This window comes from Panthera uncia, chromosome F1 (assembly GCF_023721935.1).
Source record: "Panthera uncia isolate 11264 chromosome F1, Puncia_PCG_1.0, whole genome shotgun sequence".
Lineage (NCBI taxonomy): Eukaryota > Metazoa > Chordata > Mammalia > Carnivora > Felidae > Panthera > Panthera uncia.
In genome coordinates this window covers 33,622,493-33,646,932 of record NC_064813.1, presented here as the reverse complement: position 1 = coordinate 33,646,932, position 24,440 = coordinate 33,622,493, and the positions used below count along the sequence as shown (strand labels likewise).

Below are 24,440 nucleotides of genomic sequence, written 5' to 3'. Positions count from 1 at the left end.
CCTCGGCTGGATGTAGGGGAGCTTCATGGGCTAAGAAAAGACAGCCGATGTATCTCAGTAGACACCCTGCTGCTTTGTCCAGTGATCAGCACCAGCCAAGGACCTAATCCCTGAGGCTCATGGTCCAGCTTGGGCTCTGGGTCCCCGCTCCCGCCAGGGTCCTTCATACTGAGTCTGTCCCACGACAGGACAGACTGTCCCTTGCACGCAGGAGAGATGTAAGCCTCATTGCAGGCAGGTGGCCAGGGGCCCGTGAGATCTCCCCTTGTCCTGCCATGGGAGGCTGACGCCCAGAAAAATGCCAACTTACCAGTTCTATGATACTATCTCTCGGTTCTACTCTTAAAGCTGCAGGCACCAAAACCCCAGCAGTAGCAAATTCAGAATTCAAATTCCAGCCCCACTGGTTAAATGTTAACCATGAGCCATACACGTGGCTTGCCTGTCAGTTTCCAGTCTCCATTGAGTCTTTTAACTACTTTTATATAGAAGAACCTTTAGCATATACATTTTCTTTAAATAAAATCTTATTTTCTCAGAAAGTTCCAAACAAATTCAGAGAGAGAGAGAGAGGGAGGGAAGAAAAATGTCCCCAGCTTGGCTTTATTCCTGCTCTAAATTTTAGAATAGTTTTGCACATTTGCAACAACTGTCATTTTTCCAAGTCCCCTCACCATCTTCCTATGCCTGGCTCCAGAAACAAAGGCAAATGGGGGTGCTTGGATAGTCATGAAAAGCGCTCATTTCCGCCATACAAATGGAGAAACTGAGGTGCAGGGTAAGGGGCAGGAGCCAATTCTCAGAGAGTTTCCTGTGGCTCTCCTTGCCTCCCTCCTGTAATCAGAGAGCAAATGGTGGGTGGGCCCCAGTGGGCAGGTGAGAAATCTTATAGGAGGAGGGAAAAGTGACAAGTGTGAAGGAAGGCCCTTTGTTCCTGTGCATCAGGACCTTCTTCCGACACCAGATCCTTCCTGGCCATCTGTTCCGACACCCCTCTCGGTAGGGTCCAAACCTCCTATGCAAGGGTGCCAGGTGTGGCTTCCCCATGTCACGTGCAGCTCACAACATTTTCCTCAGTGTCTCCCAGAGGGGTTCTCCGGCCCGGAGAAGTGAAGGGCTCCACACCCTGGGGGGTCACTCTTAGTGGGGTGGTGGGCTTGAATTTTGTTTACTTCTAGAGAAAACTCAGAGGAGTGTTTGCCCAACAGAAACCCCGGTGGTGTGGGGTTTAATTCCACAGGATGTCAAAGGAGTTGTCGGGAAAGTCTAGGTGGCTGGGGTGAGGGTGGGGGTCAGTCTTGTCAGGTGACTGTGAAATCCTGACCGCCTCTCTCTTGGAACACGCTGCTACCCGCCAACACGGAGCGGAGACCAGGTAGGGCTCGCTGACCCAGGAGAGGGTTCTCGTGTCTGGGGACAGGGAAGGAGCCTGGTCTTCCCATCGGGCTTTGACCAAGGTTCCTGCTGGGGACCCTGAAGTTGAGGAAGCAGGCTCTTCTCCCTCAGGTATCTCTGTTGCTCGGGAGAAAAAAAAAAAATGGGAAGCCTGGGGAGCAGTCAAGGGAGGTGGGAGGTCAGAGGCCAACGTAATATTTACCCAGCCCAGCCGAGGGCTTTCGCTTTTATGAAGCAGGAAACCACTTCAAAGCAGCAACATCCCCTCTTGTCACTTCTGTCTGCTCTCTGGTCCCCCTGCCTTTACAGGGCAGGCAGGCTTTTTTGGTTTTTGTGGGGTTTTTTGTTTTGTTTTGTGTGTTGTTGTTGTTTTGTTTTGTTTTGTTTTGTTTACCTCCTTTTCCTCTCCTCCTGAACCTTCCCTCTCTCCCTTAACGGGAGGAACATCTGCTTTGCCTCCGGCTCAGAGAAGTTCAACGGCGTGTCCAGAGTTCCAGAGCAGTGACACTCGGGTTCCCCTGACATTCTCAGCCCGCCTTGTCCCTGGATTACTCGTTCACTCTGAGAGTTAGCGGCCTACGACTTTGGGACATGGGGCAGGTACCAGGGTTAGTTCTGAAAACCCCCTTCCACAACCAGAGCTGAAAGTAGAAACTGATGACAGAAAAAGACCGCAGGCACTAGGGTCTAGTGGTTCTTTACATTTGGGGGGGCTGGGGGCATAAACTCCTCTCTTCATACACACACACATCATATACACATACAAATATATATATATATGTTTACATATGCATACCTAGATCAAAGGCCTCTTAGAACCCAAGGACGCCCCCTTGTTCCCTCCATCCCAGTTCAGGGTCTGCCCACCCCAGATCTTACGCGAACAATTTTAAGGTGCAAGGAGACCACAACCCTCCAACACAGGACTGGATAAAGTTTTTACTTAGAGCCGAAATCTCCTTTTAACCACCTTTCATTTATCCTCCCTGATTTCTTTCTGGACAGAAACCTTAAAAGAGACGGGCTCTTCCTCCAGGTAGCCAACAGGCCAGAGATGGCTCTCTTTCCCAGCTGAGGTGGAGGGATAAAATCCGAGTTTTTTCCTCTGGGGTCTGATCCACTTAATGAGTTCATTCAGGCAAGAGTGGGCGAGGGAACAGCAGGATTCTGGACACTTACATGTGAATACCGATGAGTAATAACATTTCCTGATGAACCACAGCGGCATCATGCTGCCAGCTCTAGAGGCAGGAAAGGGCTGTAATTTGCATAGAATGCAAGGTGAAAACCCCTCGGGAGTGTGGGGCCTCCGAGATCATGCTCTCGGATGTTGACTAACAGAAAACTACGGCGTTGTCAGTTTTAAAATCCGTGGAGGAGAATGAGGGGTAGTTCTGAGCAGCTGAGGAATGACAGAATGTCAGACAGTCATGCTTGACAGGAAACCACAGTTCTCAGGGACGTGAGTCTCTCCTGGAAATCTGCACCTTCCACGGACTGGAGCCAAAGCTTCCACCACGGGCGTCTGTGCCTTCACTTCCCCTGATGCGCCCTCCACCCCCGCCCCTGCCCCGCTGTTAACTCCATCCTGACTTATACTGAAGTTTCCTTGGAGGATACTTGGCTGATGTTAATTCCCCCTCCCCGCAGGATACTGTTTCTAGAAGGGAGGATCTATTACTTTTTCAAACTTGTTGGTACTACATTCCTACCACTGCACAAGCGACAGATTTCTATTTGTCTAAACGTAAATGGATTCCAATTCCTGCTTTCGGTGTCCTATTTGGTTCAGTGCAAGGGCGAGACTGGTGGCATAACAATTCAAAAACCAAGGCTAAAGTTGGAGGGGTTCTCCCGGGGTTCTCTCTCACCGCCCTCCCATCCCCATCCCTAAACAAGCCAGAGGGAAGGGAGGGTGCTTAAACATAGGAAGAGAGAACCTGGGAGGTGAGCTCCCTGACCACGCAGAAGAGTGCTGGAGGTACCTCTGTCCGAAGCCTCCTTCCTCTCTCCTTCTCTCTCTCTCTCTCTCTCACTCTTGCTCAGCTTCAGAGAGAATGTTGTTGTGGGGGGCACAGAGGAAAGAGGTTCATTCGAGGGCTAGTAATGCTGAGCCCCAGGATCCCTCCAACCCCTCCCTTCTCAAAGACAAGTTGAACTTTCCGAGGGCAACTCCGTTGCCTTTTATCTCCCATACTGAAGGTAATTTTAGCCAAGGAAAAGCAGGATTAAACTTTCATAACCTGATACATTTATCTGGTTTTTCTTTTTTCTTTTCTCTCTCCTCCCTTCCCTCCCTCTGCTTTGACCCCAGGTAAACAGAAGCCAATGGGAAGCCCAGAAGGAATATCAGAGGCTGGTATCAGATCTGAAGAGATGCTACTTCCTGGCCCTCTGCCCATCCTCCAACTTCAATATTTTTCCATATTCCTGTTAGACAGTTATTATCTCAAAGCCTCTGGACTCTGCTCCCTCTCCATATTGTCCTCTGCTGAAATAAAAGGGGGGGGGGGAATTATGGTTCAGAGAAAGGTTCCCACCGAGAACATGAAGACCAAGTGTAAATCAGCGATACGACATTGACATGCGTTCATTTCCTGAAAAGTCTTTTTAAAAAAAGTCTCCTCAAGGAGCAGCTTTGCCATCATCTGTAAGGATCTCGCAAATCCACATTTAGGGAGCTGGAAGAAGGATGGGGGCGGGGGGACTTTGGGAGGGGGGTGGGAAAGGCAGGTGAAGGCTTGGGCCAAGAACTTCTACTGCTGATAAAGAAAGGCAAGAGCCTCTTGTCGGGCAAGCCAGCAGACCGGACTGCCTGCTAACTTGAGAGGGCATCCCCTTCCCCTGCCCCTCCCCCCCCACACCCTGTGGGCCAGATCTCTCCCTTGCTGTACACAGTGATGGGCCACCTCCACGTAATGATGGTGGCCCAGAGGTCCCACTGGCAATAGGACCCTACCAGCTGTAGTCTCTGGGTAGTGACAGCTGGGAGTCTCTAATATATCTAATTTTTTCTTCTCAAAAAAAAAAAAAAAAAAAAAGGAAAGAAAAGAAAAGAAAGAAAAGCACAAAAACCACTGTTTAGGGCCAAGCCTGGTTTTCAAGCGCCCCCTCTAGTGGACATAACCTGCTACTTCAGCTTCCCATGGCTGCCCAGAGAGAGCCTCCCCTTGCCTGGGAAGACAGAAGAAATCCCTTCTGCCTCAACTGGACGGGTCTTTCCCACTTGTTTTACGTGTTTGCTCTCAGCTCTTGGTGCTCCGTTCACACTGTCAGTCTCTCTGTCCTTATCTTCCTGTGTTGTCACCCTGCTTCTCTGTGTATCTGTGACTATTTCTACACCAGGACTTGGGTCTGTCCCTGTGCACCTGACTCCTGGTCTGCGTGCTTGGTTCATCTGCTGTTTGTTTGTTTTGTTTGTTTGTTTGTTTTCCTGAAGTTCAAGACGCCAGGTCTGATGAACTGGAAAAGCTCTGACGTGGCCTGGGATCAAATGGCCTACTCCAAGAGCCCACATAGGGACCCGCCAGCCAGATCCCAGAGGCACTAGGACAGTCCAGTGTTCCTGGAGAACTTGGACAGAAACTCCCCCCCCCGACCCCATGCCCCAAGCGAACTTGGGCGGCCCGGGTTGATACATATGCTCGAAACCTTGTATAACCCGAGTTTAGAGCTCTGGCTTTGGGGTCTTGAGCGGAACCAGTTGGCTCCCCTCCATCAGTTCGCCCCACCATCCCCCCTGCTTCCCCGTCACACACGCGTGCTGCCACGCGAACAACAGGGGATGCCTGGTGAAGGGACAGCTGGCAGGGGGTGGGCAGAGGGTGCCCTTGCCAGGGAAGAGGAGGGGAGAGGGTGGGCGGAGGCCAGGACTGTGCCTCCGGCTGGAGCAGGAAGAGGAGACAGAACAAATGTTCTGCTGAGCCAGAGGGGGTCACAGAACACCTGCCGGGCTCCTGGGCTTCTGAGACATATCCTTTCCCCCAAGCTGGAGATCTGGCCAGGGCAGGGCAGGGGGTTAATGGTTAACCAACCATAGGAGCAGGGAACTTCTGCACTGCTCAGGCCTGAGCCTTTTCATTCAGCTCTCACCCTCCCTTCCTCCTCTTCCTTGACACTCTTACCCGGTAGGGACCCTGCCCCCCAACAAAGAACTTTCTCGCCTCTATTTCTGCCCTCGAATTCCAGATGGAACAGTGCGGAGCTAGATAAAGAAGTTCCATATGCCCCAGTGCCAGGGAATGGGGCCCCAGAGAGCCCGAGGGCTAAGCCGAGGAGAAAAGGGGTGTCTCGTTCTTACCATCCACCCCTCCCAGGGTGCCTTGGAACCGGCCGTTTGACCCCGGGAAGAACTGTCTTTCTTTTTCTCCACAGGGCTCACCTTTAGAAATGACCAAAAAAGAAGTGGACGCACACCCAGCCTTCATTCACTCTAATCGGGCATGAAATCTTTGTAACTAAGTGAAAAAACTGTTTCCCATAAGGGAATCAGTTCCATTCATCATTGTAGTTAACAGACTGTAACACAATGCTCTCGTCTCTTTATGATCAGAATGGGGGGGGGGGTTGGCTTGGTTTGGTTGGCTTGCTCCCTACCTCTCCACTTGCCATGATAGACGGAAGTATATAGGGCCCCAGTCTGTGTGCGTGGAGACAGCTGTGTGGCAATGCAGAGAGACAGCTGGGGAGGGGGGGGGGGCTGTGGTTGCTGGGGACAGGAATCGTCTGCCCCCACAACAAAGCTCATATTTTGGGGAGGCAGCTGTAGCAAAGGAGGCAGGCCAGAGACTATACACCCCCAAATGGTGTAAATATTCCATAGTACCTGAGCTGGGGAGTTTAGCCTGCCGCCAGCCGGCACCTCGTCTGTTTAACTGTGTCACCGGTTTCCCCTCCTGCTCGTGGGTTTTCTTGTAACATGCCCATGAAATAAAGATGAACGGACTCATCGCAAGTATTTGCAAATGGGAAAGGGGCCTACTGGAGAAAACCCTTTGAGGGTTTTCTTTTTAACCTCGTTTTAAGCAGACTCCAGCCTAACAGACGGTGAACTTTTACATTCAGCACACCTACGGCTTTTGATGGTCAAGTGTGTTGGGGGGTGGATGGTTCCCGGCTCTTTGGGGATGGGGATAGGTGCTCGGCCCAACTCTGAAAGGGGAGTCGCCAGCCTTGCACTGACATGGTTTCTTTTAGGGGACGGATATGGGGCAACACCCTTTGCTCTTCATGGGGACTTGGGTTCAAAGGCCAACCAGCCCCTTTGCCCTGCTCGGGACAGTGGGATACCCCAATCCTCCCGTCCTGTTAAAGAGAAGGGTTTCGGGGGGACTCCCCAGCAGAGGAGACCTTCCGGTACTTTACCCCTTCGGATCCTGCTAATCCTCACCCCCAATGCACATTGCTCCACATATCATTTCCATTTAACTGCTTTGCAAGCCAATTTGCCCTGTCCTAATGCAATTTGCTGAGGACAGTGAGGGAGCAGAGAGGGCAGCCTGCAGTGCCCTCCCTTTATCAGCGGGTCCCTGAAGAGGGTCACTGGGCGGACAGAGGGGAAAGGCTCTTTCAGGTAATGCAGGTGGAAGAAGGGACAAGAAAAACAACCTTGCTAAGGCATCTTGACAGATTGCTCTCAGTTTCCTGGGTTCCCTACCCCCTCTCCTCATTCCCCCCCCCCCCCCCCGCCCCAACCCCCCCCCCCCCCGGGCCAAGGAGGAGAGATCACAGGTAATTAGTTCAAACGGTGCTGTGCGAGGTGAAGGGGAAGTTAATGAATTCTCCTCTCTTGCCAGGAGGTCAGAGGAGAGAGGGCTGCTGCGAGCAACTCCAGGAGCTTTCCGGGGTGATTGCACAAAAGTTGTGCATTTCAATTAGGAATGGCTGAATTCCTCCAGCCACAGCTATCTCTTCCGGGGCTCTGTTGCTCTGTTGAAGGCCCCAGAATCCAAGGCCTGCCCAGAGGGAAGAATGAAGTTTCAAGGTCTGGGAAAGAAGCCCAGCAAGACAGGAGCCTGCTACTGTGTGGGGAGGGGAGGGCTAAACCTGACTCCTAGTCCTAAAAGCCCAGCCCAGCCCAGATACCTATCTTACTCAGCGGGTCATAGACCCTGTCCACCGCGCTTAGGAATAGCAGGAAGGGAATGAATGGATCTCACAATTTTTGTGGGTTTCTCTGATCTGCCAGGCCCCCACGCCACTGCCGCGAGCTCCAGCTGGCAGCCCCCCCGACTTCAAGCTGGTCTTGTCCCTGCTATCTCCCTTCCATAGGCGCTTCTGGCATGCCACTGTTACCCTAGGATCTTACATTCCTACAGGAGACCTGATCAGATTCCACTGCCCATTTCATGGGGCTCTCATTCCTAGCCTCTTAACTGACTTAACTGCTTCCAAGTCTTTTGCCCACCCCATCCCCCATGATCTATCACTCAGAGCTGAGTTTGAGCAGGCAGCTCCTGCTAAAGCAAGGGTCATGCCAAACAGGTGGACATTTGCCACGGTCCTGGAATGGCAGTTTCTGGCGACTCTCTTCTTGGCCCATCCAGACCATGAGTACCATTTATAGAGACTACCTGTGGGATGGAGAAAGAGAGCTAGAATGTTCTAAGATCCCTACATCACTTGTGGGGTGGGGCAAGAAGGAACACTTGGAGGGAAATCTTTTCAAATGGTTTGTAAGGAGCTTCTCCCACCCTGGGCAAGCTCCTACCTCAGCCCCCAATCCTCTCAGGCTGCTCAAACCAGAGGATGGTGCGGATGGGTGCTTGACCACGAGGGAGCACGGAGAGGGTCATGGAGCACTTCTCCCCACTCAGTGCCTTGAAATCGCTCCCTGAACCTCGGGGACCCCGCGCAGAGGATGCATTCCCCTTCCATTCCCGAGTCCCCCGATCGGAAGGAACAGCCAGCGGCCGCCAGGGACTCCGGCACCAGAGTGAACGCCCCCAAATGGAGCGTTGGCCACAGTGGCCTCGGGCTCCCTTTGCTCCTGCCACCGAGGCCCGCTTTGGGCGCCAGCTCTCGGGACAGCCCCGCCGCCTCCGTGCTCCCGAAAGCCGCAGAGTGCCAGCAGGTGCGTGCCTGAGCCGCGCCGCGGAGCGCCCTCGCCGCCAGGAGCCGGTGGCCGGCGGGGAAGCCGGGGGCTGGAGGCGGCGGCTCCGAGTCCGCCCGCACCCGCGCGCACGCCGCGTTCCGGCCCGCGAAAGTGGCCGAGCCCGCGCGGGGACTCGCGCGCCGCAGCCGAGCCCCGGGGCTCGGGCCCGGGACCCCGACCAGGCAGACGGCCGCGGCAGCGGCGCGCGCTCGGGGGAGAGGGGCGGAGGACGCCGGCGACTCGGAGCGCCCGGCCCCAGGCGCCGCTTACCCAGCTCGGCGACGTCGGTCTGTCCTTCCGCTCTCGGCCCGTCCGCCTCGGCCGCCGGCTGCCGAGGGTGGCGCGCTGCCCCTTTCGCTGCCCGCAGCTCCCAATCACGGGGACGACCAAATCCACATGGAGTCCAAATTCATTAAAATCCACGTCCAGCCGCCAGCCACTTATCTGTATTCCTGAAGTGGCCCCTCGGTCTCCGGTCCGCGCGCCCCTCAGTCCCCCGTCGCCCCGCAGCAGCCCCGCGGCGCGCTGTCGCCGGCTCGCGGGGGGAACCCGGAGGCGCCGAGGGGGCGTGTGGGGGTGGCTGGCGGTGTCTCTCCTGGGGAAGCAGCAGAGCCCCGGCTGCCTTCAGATTTTTCCAGCGCGACTTTACGGGCTCCTCTGACATCAGCAAGCCCGGCGCTTCCTTCCCTTCTTGCTCCCCGGTTCGGTCACAGTCCCATTTCCTCCGGCAACCTGGCTTTCTAGAGCTATTTCGGGGCTGGCTCGGCTCGCTCCGGCGCTCGCGCTCCCCACCGCTCCCCAGCTCGCGGGGTCTCTCTCCCGACCGCTCGCCCTCCCGGCTGACAAATTCCCAGCAACTGCGCTCGGCCACCCTCCCGCTCCAGTCTGGCGCGGACGCCGCTGCGCCCGGCAGCTCCGGCTCCCGCGGTGGCGGCGGCGGTGGTGGCGGTGGCGGCGGCGGCGGCGGCGGCGGCGGCTGAGCCCTCAGCGCCGGCCTCCCTATATTACCATGCAGCTCATTATCATAGAGGCCGCGCGCGTTAACCCTCTCCCTGCCGGCCGCGCCCGCCGGGCCGGGGCCGCGCCCGCCGCTGGCACCGCCGCGCCCGCCAGCCCCCCGCCCCAACCCCCCTCGCCCCTGCCCCCGCCCGCCGGGACTGCCTCCTCCTCCTCCAGCTGTCAACAAAGGAGAATCAGGTTTGGCGCGGGGAGGCCGCCAGGCTGCCCGCCCTGCGCCCAGCTCAGCCCGGACCCGCCGGCCACCTTAAGTGGCCAAGGGGGCAAGGAAAATCTGCCAGGGCCTGGGGATTCGGGTGGAGGCCTTGAGAGCTCAGGTGGTTTAGCCCCGGGTGTGAGGAGCTCAGGACTCAAGCAGAGTAGGTGAGGGCAGTGAGGATGTGCTTCCCCCCCCCCCCCCCAGCATCACCTGTCACCCCCCCATTCCTGCACACACACACACCCCGCTTCTTCATCTTTAATATAAGTGAGGGGTGAGTGGGGAGGAAAGGGCCTTGGCTAATGAGGTTGAGAAGAAGGTCTCGGAATTGGTGGGAGCAAATTTCCTCTGCTGGTGAATTTCAAAAAGCCAACGAGCTGTCAAATGAGGTTTGAAGTTGTTATTAATTATTATTTTCATAATGCAAAGATGAGCCTTGCTCTGAAGCTCGAGCTTCCAGCTCTGTTAGGGATCCTGGGCATCTGGCATGCGTGGGTGGGTGGGGTGGGGTGGGGGGGCGGACCAGAGAGGCGCTTTCCAGATTCAGGCTCTGGGAGCTTGCCTGGTAGGGGAATCAGAGAGGTGGAGGTAAGATAACTTATTTTAATAACCTAAGGTGAGAGGTTTCTGGATTCCGGATGGCAATGCCTCGGTGCTTTTACGACTATTGATTCCGTGCCATATAGTCTCAGTAAGTCTGCAGGGCCTGGACTCTGCTTTCCAAAAGAGGCCTGCAAGCTGGACCCCAGTGAGTTCGCAGGATCTGCGTAGTCCCTGCCCGTCATTAGAGCACACTCGAGTTTACTCAACATGTTCAAGTATTCTGATAAGCTCCATCTACTGCCCTCTCGTGGCCACAGTCCTCAGTGGTATAAATAGGAAAAAAAAAAAAAAAAAAATCACTCCCGGAAACCCTGGAGGGAAACCGCTTGAAATTCTCAGAGCAGGAGCTTAGAAAAAGGGGTTGGTGGTGGTTAGAAATTTAGACTCACAGGTGGTCGTGCAAATCGTCCATTCAACGCAGTATAGGGTGTGTGTGCAGGAATATTTAGACGTTACTTCATCTACAGAAATTAGCTAATGCTTCAAAAGTTCTTTCACCGTTGTAATTAGCTGAAATTTGTGTCCCTGTGACTTTCACCAGTGTCTCCTGGTTGTGTCCTGGGGAGCCACCCAGAATCTGTCTAAGCTGTTTTCCCTGATCCATACCTGCTTTTTTCTTTGAACTTCTTTAGCATTTACTGTTGGCACCCCTCCAGGCAATTATCATAAGTTACCCTGTATTATTATTTATTTCTCTTTATAAGTAGATCTTGTCTCCCCATCCAGACCGTCTGGTCTACCCTCTTATCTCTGAGCAGACTGTATGTAAACCACAATTTAGTAAAGAATATGATTTGAAGAAGATGGTGGAAGATTTTGGAGCAACATTTCTCCCATTTGTTGCATACATGGAACATCAGTCTGGCCACTACACCCAAGAGAGCCAGAGGTAGGGTTGAAAATATCCAGCTGATAAAGCTTGAGGCTGAAAATGAGGACCTTCTGGTTTTAAATCAAATGCTGTGTGACCCTGGAAGGCGGGGGGGGGGGGGTCACATCTCTTCCCCATGCTTCAATTTAATCACATCTTGGGAAGATTAATATACAATTTAAATAATTGTTTAATACTATGTCCCCCATCCACAGTCCAGAAATAAATCCTAGAATGAAGACTAAGAAAGAATAAAATGAAACAGACCCCTCCACTCACTCTATCCTTCATCCTTAGTCTCCCCTACGCTTCCTGAATGAAGACAGAGGAAGACAGAAAGAAGAGAGAGAGAAGACAGGTAGGAGAACACAGAGGGGGCAGCGTGACACAGCGTCACCAAGGTTCCTCATTGTCACTGGACTTGGTCTAAGATCTGAGTCCTGTGAGGTGATGGGAGTGCTTGTGGTCAGCATTAACAGAAGAATGCTAACCCCGTCCACTGGGCAGTACCCTGGATGAAGCATACTTAACACTTCTGGGCCTCAGTACGTCCACCTGTAAGATGGGAATTTCTACCTTCAATCTTCAGATATTTGGTGGACTTAAAATAGATCCATGTAAAAGTGCCAGAAGAATTCATCGTATCATTAAAATGGAAAGATTTGTCCATATTTTTAGCCCCAATAGGCTAGAACAAACATGGGTCTTATTAGTGAAGCACGTAATTATGACAATATATCTCGGGAATTAAAAAAAGGACAACTCGAGTTCAAGTTTGTATTTAAATATAACACCCCATGCGGCAATGACATGAGCCTTTGGTCTTTAAAGGTGCTCCAGTAAGCACATCCCTTTGATCACTGGGTATTCATTCATACATTCTACAAATACTATTTATCAACAGTAAGTTTATGAGATTTCTTCTTTTAATGGAATTGTATACCGTGCATGATGATCTCTTCCACACGTATTTTTTTTTTTTTTAAGAAATCGTGCTAATAATCGTGCCAATACATTCCATACCCTCAGATCTGTGTCTTTCAGGAACTCAAGTTTCCTGATATCTATCTGGCCCTTAATGTCTTCTTCCTCATCCTGTCCAGCCGATGTCAAACCCATAGCCTTTGGGGACTCACAGAGCCTTTGCCAATGCCTTGTGGCCCATCCTTACTTCCACAAGGACAGATAGTCACAGCCTAGCACAGTTCCGGGCAAGTCGTGGGTGCTTAATAAATACTTACCAAATGAATGGATGAATCGATGGATGGATGGATGGGCACCTGTTTGTCTTATGCCAAATCGTCATCTTTAGAAAATCCTTTTAAGTTCAACAGGGTTCTCCTCCACCCTGACCCACCCACCCCTGCCATGGCCACAGTGCTCCTGGAAACTCACCCCTACAAAGTCATCTGTGGCTGCTGCATTATCATTCCAGGCCCTAGGACTCTTCTTCTCTTGTCACTAGATGGGTGACTTGGGGAGGAAGATCAGATAAGTGGTAAAGGACCCGGCAACAGCATTCTAGAAATGGAGCTGAGTTTTCTCTGGGAGAAGTGAGTCAGTCTTTCTCCTGCAGAGGGCAAGTCTGGCTGAGCAGGCCTCCTCAGGCCCTTGAAGGCGGGCCGCCGACTTTGGGGAGAATGAACCCAAATGGGCCACCAGCCGATCCCCAGAGGGAGTCCTGTCTCTGCCGCAGCACCAGCTCCAGCCCCACAAATAGATGCCAGGGCGGTAGCCCCTCGAATCACGGGAGGTATTTTTGGTGCTGGAAGCCAGCCACACTTTGGCAGGCTTTCAGCATGAAGTCGGCTCCCTTTCAGAGGTGGGAGGGGGGTGGCAAGCCATCAGCGTTTTGCATGGGAACGCTGCCCGCCAGTGTGTGTGCGCATATATTTAGGGTGCCTTGAGTGTGATGGGGGCTGGGTCTGGGACGCTGCGTGACCGGAGGACACCGGTGGTCAGAGGTCAGGGGCTCATGCTTGCCAACGGGTGACGCTTGGGCGGTGCATGGTCTGTAGCCAGGGTTGCACGTAGCTCCCAAAGTTGAGGTCCCCGATGCCGCCACCAACTCGAGCTGTCTCTACTCCAGCATCATCTTTCACCTGCCCTGACCCTTGAGACTTCCCATTTCAAGGCAGGGACACGCTTCCCTTGTGGGGGGGGGGGCTGCTCTGTCTCCCACGCTGTGCTTCACCTTCGCTCGGCAGACGCTGTGGGGCGGCCACAGTGCAGAAGCAGCAGCCTCCTCTGCCCCCCACATTGTTGGGAACAAAGGGATTGGTCTGACGGGCCAAACCGGAGTGTGTGGGCCAAGTCCGGTGAATGGAGGAGAGGCCGCCGGGGTGCCAGAGTGCTGAGCCCCGGGCTGGGCGGTGGGGACATGGGCCCAGGACGCAGCAGCAGGGCACCTGCTCCGGGATCCTCAGTACCATTCATAAAGATGTCACCCCCCTCTCGCCTCCCCTCTCATCTCTTCACAAATCCTGCTTTCCTGTGTACTTTAAACAGTAGCGAGCCTGTTAAGGCTCCAGATCAAACAAGGCAGGATTTCACTCTTTTTCTCACTAAACCTCGCACAAGCTGAGCTTATGTCCTGTATACCTCGCCCTCTTTCCCTAAGCCCCCTCCCCGCCCCCACGCATCGAGTATGCTGCTCTGAGAGGAGAATATTCTCTGTGAGGCCCAACCAATCGCAGCCTACACCTACCTAATGATTCCCTGGAACAGTCTGCAAGAATCCTGCGAATGGGCAAGGTAAGGGGTCAGGGCAGGAGTGTGGACCGTTGCTGGGCATCGAGCTCGGAGGGTGAGGGCTGGGTGAGGTCCTCTGCTCATGACTTTGGCTGCTGCTCTGTGCCTGGCACTGAGAGTCTGACAAACGGCCTTCCTCCTCTATTCTTTCTAAGAGATTCCAAAAAAGAGGAGATACCATCGATTGGGTCACATAATCCCTGGCGAAGCCTCTCGGTGCCTCCCTTTCCTCATCTAGAAAGTGGAAACAATATCCCGTGCCTTGTATCCTCTGCTTTACAAGAATCAAATAAGATACTGGCTGTGAATCCGGGAGAGTCATGCAAGCATATGGGGACGTTGTCTTAAAATCTAGAAGTTTCTTCCAGAGCCAAACTTACTTCTCCACTGCTGTTAACTGTAGTTCATTCTCTTGTTTGGTTTTCCAGGGAAAAGAACTGGGCTCCTTAGAAGTACCCTTTTGCTTACGGGGTGGCTTCATGGTCTCCCTATCACTTTGGGGCTCTTTCCCTCCCATGTCTCTGCTGGGAAATGCTACAGATCAAAAGAGACCCTCCCACTTACCTTCCCCCAGGGAGTCACAAGACACACCCACATTGGAGTTGGCACTCACTGCCGGGCAGTGCACACACACCCACACCTTCCAGGCGGGCAGAGAAGAGCGGGAGTGGCCAGGGTGCCCCCGTGAACACTCCTCTACTGTGTAGGAATTAGAAAGGCATGGACCCTGGTGGCCCGAGATGTATTACAAAGTTACGTTTTGGGGGGTCCTTCCCTGCTTGCTAGCCAGGAAGCCCCGCACTGCCCTCCCTGGCTTCGGTGGCCCAGGATGGTTCAGGTGACAGTCGCTCTCAGAGCCTCGGCTGGAACTGAGCTGGCCAGGCTCTCTGAGGGATTCAGTCTGATGGCGGCGGGCACGCCCGGGGCCGTGGGAGTGAGGCTGGATGAGGCCAGCGCGGTTGGTTCCTTTGAGATCCGAAACTCTCAGAACCGATAGCAAGTGATCATTTCACTCAGGTTTCTTTATTTAGATTAAATGATACCTTCCCTTGTTGCTTACGGTCACCCAAGTAGAATGGGAAGGGCCGGCTTGGGCGGGTGCCCACCCTGTTCCCACCACGGTGCTTGGCAGAACACCCACGTGCGGCATCATCCTCAGAAATCTTTCCAGGTGAGTACTATTGGCCCATTTTACAGAGGCAGAACCTGGCGACCTGCAAGTCAAGCCGCGGGTCCCGAGGCCACCCGGGTAGCACATGGTGTGATCAGAGCCTGAACCTCGGTTGGCCGGACACCCATCTTCTCCAGTTTTGTTGTCTGGCGAGGAGGCGAAGGTGACGAAGACGTGAGAGTCCGTACCTCCAAGGCCGGGAAGTGGGAGCCGCCGGGCTTCTTTGCGCCCAACGCCCTGCCCACCAGGGGCTGGGAGTCCCTGCAGCAGGGGGGGCTCCTGCAGTTTCACGCTGAGTCACAGAAAGCTTCAGCCCGACTGAGGGTCAGGAGTGTCATTGTCTCTTGCACAGGAGAGCATATTGTGGCTGTTCTCGTGATTAGTATAAACAATCATACTAATGAGCTCAATTCTTCCCCCCATGTTCCAGGGTGTGTGTGTTTCACAATGAGAGCCGGCCCGGGGGAACCAAGTTGCCGGCACGTGCAAATCCCCGCTAGCTTCTGTCACCTCTGCCCTGCACAACACCACGTAGGTGGCCACGCCTGCCTTTCAAAGTAATGGGATAATCGGGTGCCACGGGTGTCGCCCCCACCCCTTAGAGAGGGCCTGCCAGACCGTCTTCGTGGGAACCCACAGGCAGCAGGGTGAGAAAAACACCGGTGTCTGCCTTCTCTTGATTGCACCTGTGCCCTACAAACCCCAACAGAGTTGAACTTACATCTCTTCCTAATTAGGGGAGAAAGAAAGACAAGAATGATAGCAGAAGAATTTCTTCTCGCCTCTAACGGCAGGCTCTTCAGGGACAGAACATTTTACTCTCCCTCCGTCTGCCCCCAGCCTCCGGCTTCTCTTTCCCGACTGGTATGTGGGGTCCCTAACATAGCGGCCAGCCCCGCCACGGGTCCGGAGCCCAGGTGTGCTAACGCTGGCCCTGGGGGCCTGTCTCTGGGTTGCTGTCAGGCAGGGCAGAGCAGCAGCTGGTGGGGGCAGTCTGGGAGGACTCAAGCCAGACACGCGGGAAGCTGCTCCAGGGCCCTGCAGGGGTGGGTAGGTGGGACCTCACCCGGAGAGGAGGCTGTCGGAGGGTCAGATGCGTTGCCCTGATGCAAAAATAAAGAAACCCACTGCTTAAGTGACTCCAATACCCTGCCAGCCAGGCGCAGATCCCAGTGCCTGCTTCAACGCCATAGATTTAGGACAGGGTGTGAACCATCGAGGTCTGAAAAGAAAAATCCAGAAGTGGCGCAAGCTCTTGGCCAGCATCCTCACCGACTTCACCAGACAGGGAACAGGCACTGGAATAAGACCCTTTCACATTGCTTCCTGTCTTCCGAGTTTTGAATTCCTAGCAGGAAAGACCCACGCTTGTTATTACCCCTTTTGTGAAACAGCCTCTCGCCGGATGTCCCAGGTAGAGTGTGACATGGGAAGGAAAGAAGGCAAGAGCAATGCTCTGTGTCTATCTTTCTCTTCTGACTTTCCTCCTCCTTCCCTCTGGGGTCACAGCACGGTTTTTGGTTTTTATTTGTTTAGGCTTTCTGAAATGGCTTCTATTTACGAGATCTAAATGAAAAGACCGTTATTTCCAGCAAAAGCCAGAGGTTGGAGCCCCCTCCCTCGGGAGTCAGGCGATCTGGGTTCCGATCCTGCCTCTGCCATTCCCCCGACCTTGCGTGAGTCCCCTCCCTCTCTGGCCCCGGTGCCCCCCTCCGGAGGAAGCAAGAATTAGACCTCATGCTCTCCCCTCTCCTAGCACAGCTGTACTGTCACTCCACCTCTCTCCCTGGAGAAGAGAGGAAGGATGGGGACACACAGAAAGCCCCCTTGTAATGGCTAAGAAAGCCCAGTGCCCAAACATTGACAAGGGAGTGCAATACAGGGACAGAGCTGAGAAACAGGGTTTTGCCTTTGAATTGTCTCGAGTGCGATGATTTCTCTCTCCGCCTGCCTTTGATAAACTCTTCTGTTCGAGGCTCTGGTGTTATGAATCTTCCTGAGTCACGGGTGGCTCCAGCCCCTTCGATCCATTCAGCTGACAATATTTCCTGATGTTTCAAAGGTGGAGAGTAGGGGAGGATCAGGTATCATATATTCACCTTCTCTCTTCTTCCCCCACCCCCCTGGAGCTCCAGCCTCCTGTCTTACCCACGGGATTCCTATTTTGCATGGTTCTGCAAAGTCCTGGCTTCAGGGCGAGTCCCAGCCCAGGCTGTCGCCTGGGGTGAGGAGCCCCAGGTCCTGGCCTCCTGGAGAAGCTGAGAGCAGAAAGCCTTCTTAGGTTTCACGGGGAACATCACCCCCCCCTGGTGGAGTGACGGGGAACTTTCCTGGCTTCCATAAAGCTGGGCAGCCTGGCGGAGGTACCTCGCTGCAGTTTTCAGTGTGGCTAATGATTATTACCCCGTATTAATCACGACAGGGGAAGACTTGCAGGCCGTTATTTTGAAATGATGGGCTCCAGTCAGTGACTACGTGTGACAGCAAAGGGGAAACATCAACTCCGGGGAGCCCCCACGTAAATGGGGGGTTGAATGAAAGATCAGGAATAACAGAATGTACATTTAGTTCCATTTTCCTCCCTAAAAGGGCCCTGTCAGAGTAATTTCCCCTTCGGTGCACTATACCTTGCCATTATTTACAACATCTTGGGAGGATAAAACATAAAACAAAGCTGGACCTCCTCATCGCCCATCCCCTCCCCCCTCCCCTCTCCCCCGTCCCCCCACCCCCACCCCCCATCAATTGTGTCTCTTTCTGGAGTTTGGCAAACACAGCGACTTCCTCCTGCTGTGCTTTCAGTGGAGTTGAAATGAATGTGGCTCTAGTTATATTTTTTCCCTTAATCATTCTTTTTCTTTTTTGCTGGAGAGCATTTTCACGAAGCACAATCACAGAGGAACAGAATGTCCTGATGTTTGGGTGAACAGCATGCATTTCTTTCCTTTTCTCCTTCCCTTGAATAAAAATAACACCCATAACCATAATATCAGAGGATATGGAGGCCATCTTTCAAGGTTTTTCAGAGTCTTGCCCTACCCTCTGTGCACAACCTATTTCCAACTTCTCCTACCCACCTGCTGCAGGCATTCGGGTTCTCCGTCAGTTCCTTGAAATCGCTAAGCTCATTTTATGCCCCGAACTTCTGCCTGTGTTGTTGTCGCTGCAGTCTGGAATGTGTCATTCCCCTTCATGTTCCCCCAGCCATCCAATGCCTCAGCAATCTCCAGGACCTTCTCAAGACCCATCTCTTTTACAATCTCTTTGCCAACCTTTGCTAAGGGCACTTTATGCTCACACAGAGCATAAGAATTTGCAATCTTGTTCCTACGTTCTGAAAGCTTGGTATAGAAAAGCCACTTAATCAATGTTTGCTCAATTCCTTCCCTAATGGATCTGCCATTTTTTTTTTTTTTAACCCACTTTAGAGATGTTAAAGGTAACCTTATCTCAGAGAGGTTAAGTAATGTGTCAATCACATGTCTGGGGAGTGGCAGAGGAGATACTAGAACTCAGATGTTTTAATTCCGGGTCCTGGGTCCTTTCCTGTTCTGCTGTGCTGCATTTCTGTTGCAATCCTCTCTGATCTCTCCTGGTATGAATCTGCGTGCTTAACTTCAGCATTTGGTTTTTCTCATCGGATTGCAAATTCCTTCCAGGCAAGGAACGAAGTATATGTTTCTCTTGTGTCTTACCCTGGAGGTGAAAGTTCTTTACCATCGATAACCACTTCACCCCAAATTTTCTTCAGTCTGCCCAAAGCCAAACGTTGGAAGATCTTGGTTCCGATGCTGGGGTTTCCTGTGTACATGGATTGACAAACATCCTCATGGATGTTCCTCTATAAGGCTTACCCCAAGAGCCATCCAGCACTGCCCCACTGACCTGGGACTTTCACAGAGCATGATGACACAGGAAATGGCAGGAGGCCCAAGGTCTCCTCCTTTGAGGCATTAGAGACGCCTTTAGTTTCACTGTTACCTGTTCTACCATAGCCTTATTTTTTGCAATGCTTATTTATTTTTGAGAGAGAGAGAGAGAGCATGAGTGAGGAAGGGGCAGAGAGAAAGGAAGACACAGAATCTGAAGCAGGCTCCAGGCTCTGAGCTCCGAGCTGTCGGCACAGAGCCTGATGTTGGGCTCGAACTCACGGACCACGAGATCATGACCTGAGCTGAAGTCGGACACTTAACTGACTGAGCCACCCAGGCGCCCTTACCTCTAGCCTTATTTAAACAAAGTACTATCCTCTCTTCCTTGTTGACTGATGTACTCAGGAAAAAACCTGATAGAAGACCATGCTAAATTACTTTGCAATTTCTGTATCCACCTCATCCCAGGACTTGAGAATCACCTCTGTGCTTTTGATGAGTTTCAAACTCAGACTAAGATTCACTTGTCTTACCGCAATAATATTTAACAGTTAATATCAATAATTAATATAATAATATGTATCGCCAGTTACCCTGGGCAAAGTTTTCATGTACGTTAGAAGCAGGTAGATATATACCAAAAAGATTTCCGGGTTCAATTGCAGTTGCTGAGAGTATTGATTTCAGAGTTTGATTCCTGGCTGCTCTGGTACTGATTCCTCTGTGGTCTCAGCAAAATTACTTAACTTCTTGCTAACTTCAGTCTCCCCCAGTGGTAAAGCAGGAAAAGAATGTGAACATCATGCTGTCGTCATGAGCGTGAAACGAGAGTCTCGTAAACCACGGTGTTTGGCACAAGCGAAAGTGCTATTTACAGGGCAGTTACTCTGACAGCCCCTGTCTGTCACTCACTCACTGGTGGCGTGGCCTTGGGGAAGTCAGGTGGCCTCTTCTTCCTCCTCTGCAAAGTGGGCAGCATTGCATCCTGATACGTTTTGGTCTTCAGAAGAACATAACAAGAGAGGAGGTTGGGTAATTGTCCCTGTTTTCAAATGAAACACTGAGGTTTAGGAGATTAAGTGCCTTGCCCAAGGGGATGCAGCTGAGCAATGGAGAAGCCAGGATCAAAACCAGGTCTCCTGAGTCTAGCCCCATGCACTGTTCATGGCGTTGCCTGGGTTGTCCTTCAAGTCTCTGGATGGTTCTATTTCCTTTGAACATATTCCATCCTTACTTTTGGCCACGGTCTCCCACTGGTGTCTGCCTCTTAAGGGCACTGGCATTACCTTAGAACTACCTGTCTTGGGTAACTCTGTCTAGGAGAACACAGTGACCTTGAGGCTGAGCCCACTATGCTTTATGACCCTATCTCCCCCTCCAGTGGAGTTGAAATGAATGTGGAAATCGCCCAGAGAGATTTTGCCTCTAATGGCATTAGTGTGTGTCGTCTGCGATGTTGATTGGATTATCTTAATTGTTTGGGAATGAATCGCGCTCCTGAGTCAGGAATCCCAGTTGACAGCCTTGGGGACCGGGGTCTGGTTCCCTTCCCCTAGAGCAAGCAAAAAGTACGCCGTTGTTTCCCACTTTCATGGACGAGGAGGAGGAGGAAGGGAGTGGCTGTGCAAGAGAATTTCATAGCATGACAAAACCGTACCCTTTCCTGGGGAGAGGCGAGTCCAGTTGGCGCTTTCTGTACGGGACCACGGTGGCTTTCACACTTCCCCACCTGTCATCTGCAGCCATGCTTCCTTCTCTATGATCAGACCACATGGCAATCAGTCCAGAGTGATGTTGCCTTATCACCTCCCAACAAAGAAAAACCCTCACAAATTTCGGACCATAGCTATTGCAGGGGAAAGAGACCCTCCAGGGCCATTTGGTCTTACCCTGTGTTAATTTCTTAAGATTTTCAGAACAACCAGGAGCTGGGTGACTGAAAACAATAATTTCTTCTCTCACAGCGCTGGAGGCTAAAAGTTGGAAATCTGGGATCGGCAGAGCCCTGCTCTGTCTGAAGTCTCCAGGGAAGAAGATTCCCTTGCTTCTGCCAGCTCCTGGTTGTGCCCCCTTAGTCTGTAGCTGCATCATGCCAATTTCTGTCTCTGTCTTCACATAACCATCTTTTCTCCGTGCACGTGCGTGTGTGTGCATGTGTGTGTTCACATGGCCTCCTTAGAAGGATGCCACTCATTGGATTTGGGGCCGCCCTAGTCCAGTATGACCTCGTTTGAACTTGATTACAGCTGCAAAGATCTTATTTCCAAACAAAGTCTTGACCACGCAGGTGGTCATTCTTTATCTCTTTGAGTCCATCTAATGATAAGGCATTTACCATCTTATAAATTTTAAGAGGCCTAGAATATATTACTAATACTCTTAGCACCTGTTATAATTTTATAGTACTTTTAGCCTGAAAGATTCTTAAATTCTAGCCTAAATTTTCCCTTTGAACCTTAATCCAGTGCAAGCGATGATTTCTCTGAAAGGCTTGGGCAGAAAGCTTTTCTCTACCACTGACCTCTTTTCCAAAGGCAATATGTGAACAGCTGGGAGGCTCCCATCCCACGTCACAGTTTTGTGTGCGTCCCAGTGAGAGAAAGAGACCCAGAATAATCACAAAAAAATACTCCCGATTAGCATCCCTATAGGACTCTTGCCTTCAAAGCCCTTCTGCCCCCTTCTCTGGCACACATTCAAGTTCACCAGCATGCTTGTCCACCCCCTCTGGTTTCCTTCATCCCCCATAACCTCATTCTTGTGGACTGAATAAATTTTTTGCCTTGCCTCACACTGTAGGAGCCAGAGGGGCCAGAGCGAGCCCTGGATAGTACACGGAGACGGGCGATGGTATCCGTGCTGTGTGCATGTGTGTGCGTGTGTGCGTGCGTGTTTGCACGTGTATGTGCGCGCGTGCGCGCGTGTGTGTGCATGTATTGCCCGTGATTGAAAAGAATCTGTTGGGTTTAACGGATGTATTCGATTACCATGATGACTGCCTCCCTGGAACTTTCCCAAACAGCCAGATGTACCAAGCGGACCCCCTCCAGTTTTTGCCTTTGGTTCAAACTGCGGGCTGGGGACAGGGAATAGTGAGGGTTACGTAGGCTGGCACAATGGAAGAAACCCTTAAGCCTTGCTTCTATAGAGCTCAGCTGCCAGCTCCTTCCACGCAGGACACCAATTAGGCTATCTCTGGCCTAGAGAGCCCTGGGGATAAAAGTGACAAAGCAGACCTGGAGAAAGTGGCCCCCTGCCCCTGGCCATCCCACGCACCCACCGCTAGATGATCAAGGAAAATCAAATGGGAGAGCTCATTTAAACTTACTGAAAGAGGACGGGATTTTCTCAGCCTACCTGCTTCCTCCTCTCAGCCCACGTTGGTTGTCACTCTCTAGACACGGGCCTGGCAATGGCTTTCGTCACTGGAGCTTAGACAAGTGGGCCAGGGTCTGATTCTTGCCTTCTTCATAGTTGCAGAAATGTGATACTAGGCCATGTGGCTGAACGAGATGTCAGCGACTCTGACATAGCTTCGTTCATACCACCGGGCACCCAAGCTTGGACTGTTAGCAGTGATGGCCCGAGAGCAGATGAGAGCGGAGATGCCGCCTGGGAACGAAAAAGCCTGATCTGCCAGGAAGGCAGGAAACTAGGATTCTAGGCCTAGTGCTGCCTTTAGCTGCCTTTCTGACGCAGACCACGGTTTTCTTACCTTAAGGATTGGACTAGATCCCTCAGATCCCCTCTGGCTCTCAAGTCCCGCCTGGGGATGGAAGTCCCTAGTGGAGGGAGGGATGAGAAGATTTGTGGCATCTCTGCCCTCGGGTAATCCTAGGATTGGCGGGGGGTGGGGTGGGGGGGGGGGGGGGGGGGGGTGGAGGGCGGGAAGCATCTGTTTTGCTAATAGTGACAAGAGCTCTGGGCCAGAAGATCACAAAGCCAGTCTCATCCTAAGTGTTGACAAACTGAGTGACCTTCAAAAGTAATTAACCTTTAGATGCAACCAATTCTCTTTTGAAGGCGTGAACCCACCCTCCAGTCTCCTTCAGGTTTTCTCTGAATAAAATCAAGGTAAATGAAATGACTTGCTAAGTTTTCTTTTCGGCCTTACCAACGCAGAATTGCAACGTCTCAAACGGCGGAGGAAAGGATCTGTGAAGAAACATCCCTTGTAAGCACTCGTATGGGCTCTACTGGGATATTTATGTAGAGTGGCGTCTGGTCAATGGCTCTCCAACAGGCTGGATAACAGAATCATGGTGTATTATTTAATCCAGATTCCAGATTCTTGGTGATCACTTTTGGAGACTCTTTTTTTTTTTTTTTTAATTTTTAAAAACATTTTTGAGGGGCGCCTGGGCGGCTCAGTGGGTTGAGCGTCCGACTTCAGCTCAGGTCATGATCTCACAGTTTGTGAGTTCGAGCCCCGCGTCGGGCTCTGGGCTGACGGCTCGGAGCCTGGAGCCCGCTTCCGATTCTGTGTCTCCCTCTCTCTCTGTCCCTCTCCCCCTCATGCTCTGTATCTTTCTCTCAAAAAACATGAAAAAAATTTCAAAAAATATTTATTTTTGAGAGAGAGAGATAATGCAAGCAGGGGAGTGGCAGAGAGAGGGACAGAGGATCCGAAGCAAGCTCTGCGCTGACAGTGGGGCTCGAACTCACGAACCATGACATCATAACCTGAACAGAAGTCAGACACTCAACCAACTGAGCCACCCAGGCGCCCCATTGGAGTTTCTGATCTAGTGGGTCTTGGGCACAACTTGACAATCTATACTTTAAAAAAAAACTGAAAAAGCGGAATGGGTAATTTGGGTGCTTATCCAGGGCTAATAAGCACTGATGTATGCATCCAGTCCAACAAATTTTCTTTAAGGCTGTGGCTGCATGGAATATTAAAAAAAAAAAAGAAAATGCATAAGGGCTGCTCTGGCCTTGGCTTTCTAGGAAATCCTAGCAACTTTTGCTACCAAGGGAGGCAGACATAAATGCTATAAACTGTAATCAGGTAAAACTCAGAATCAGAATAGAGAAATGAAGAATCAGAAAGGAGGCTAGCTGTAAACAATTAATGTGACCACGATGGTGTATTGTCAGGCAGGATATATTTCTGGCTGCAATCAATTTGATGAGTGCTCTATTCTGGTGGTACGGCCTCTGGGGAATAATACTGGAGTGGAATCTAGAAAAATGAGGATACAAATGTATCTTTGTATTTGTTTAGATGAAAGTAATTATAGAAGGATAAACCGATAAATGACAGATCGTAAAAATACCATGTTAACCTTTAGAGGGAAGGACAGAACAGAAGAGAGGAGGCCAAGGCAGGCACGAGGATTCTTCGAATAAACCATGTTTTATAGACTTGTCTTCGGAATTGTGTAAATATTTCTGCATAATTTTAAAACACAGAATATGAGAAAAGCAACCCCTGAAAATTTAGAAAGTAAAATGAAAGGAAAAAA

The 24,440-nt window shown here is 51.8% G+C and overlaps 1 protein-coding gene across 1 annotated transcript in view; it reads right to left on the bottom strand.

Moving 5' to 3' along the window:
* The window catches only part of LOC125925331 (plexin-A2-like), a 33,320-nt gene extending 23,873 nt beyond the window's left edge, over window positions 1–9,447 (bottom strand). The window contains exon 1 of the mRNA XM_049634233.1: window positions 8,759–9,447. The gene's annotated coding sequence lies outside the window, so the exon portion shown is untranslated. The remainder of the gene's footprint in view (window positions 1–8,758) is intronic.
* Window positions 9,448–24,440: the final 14,993 nt, after the last annotated feature.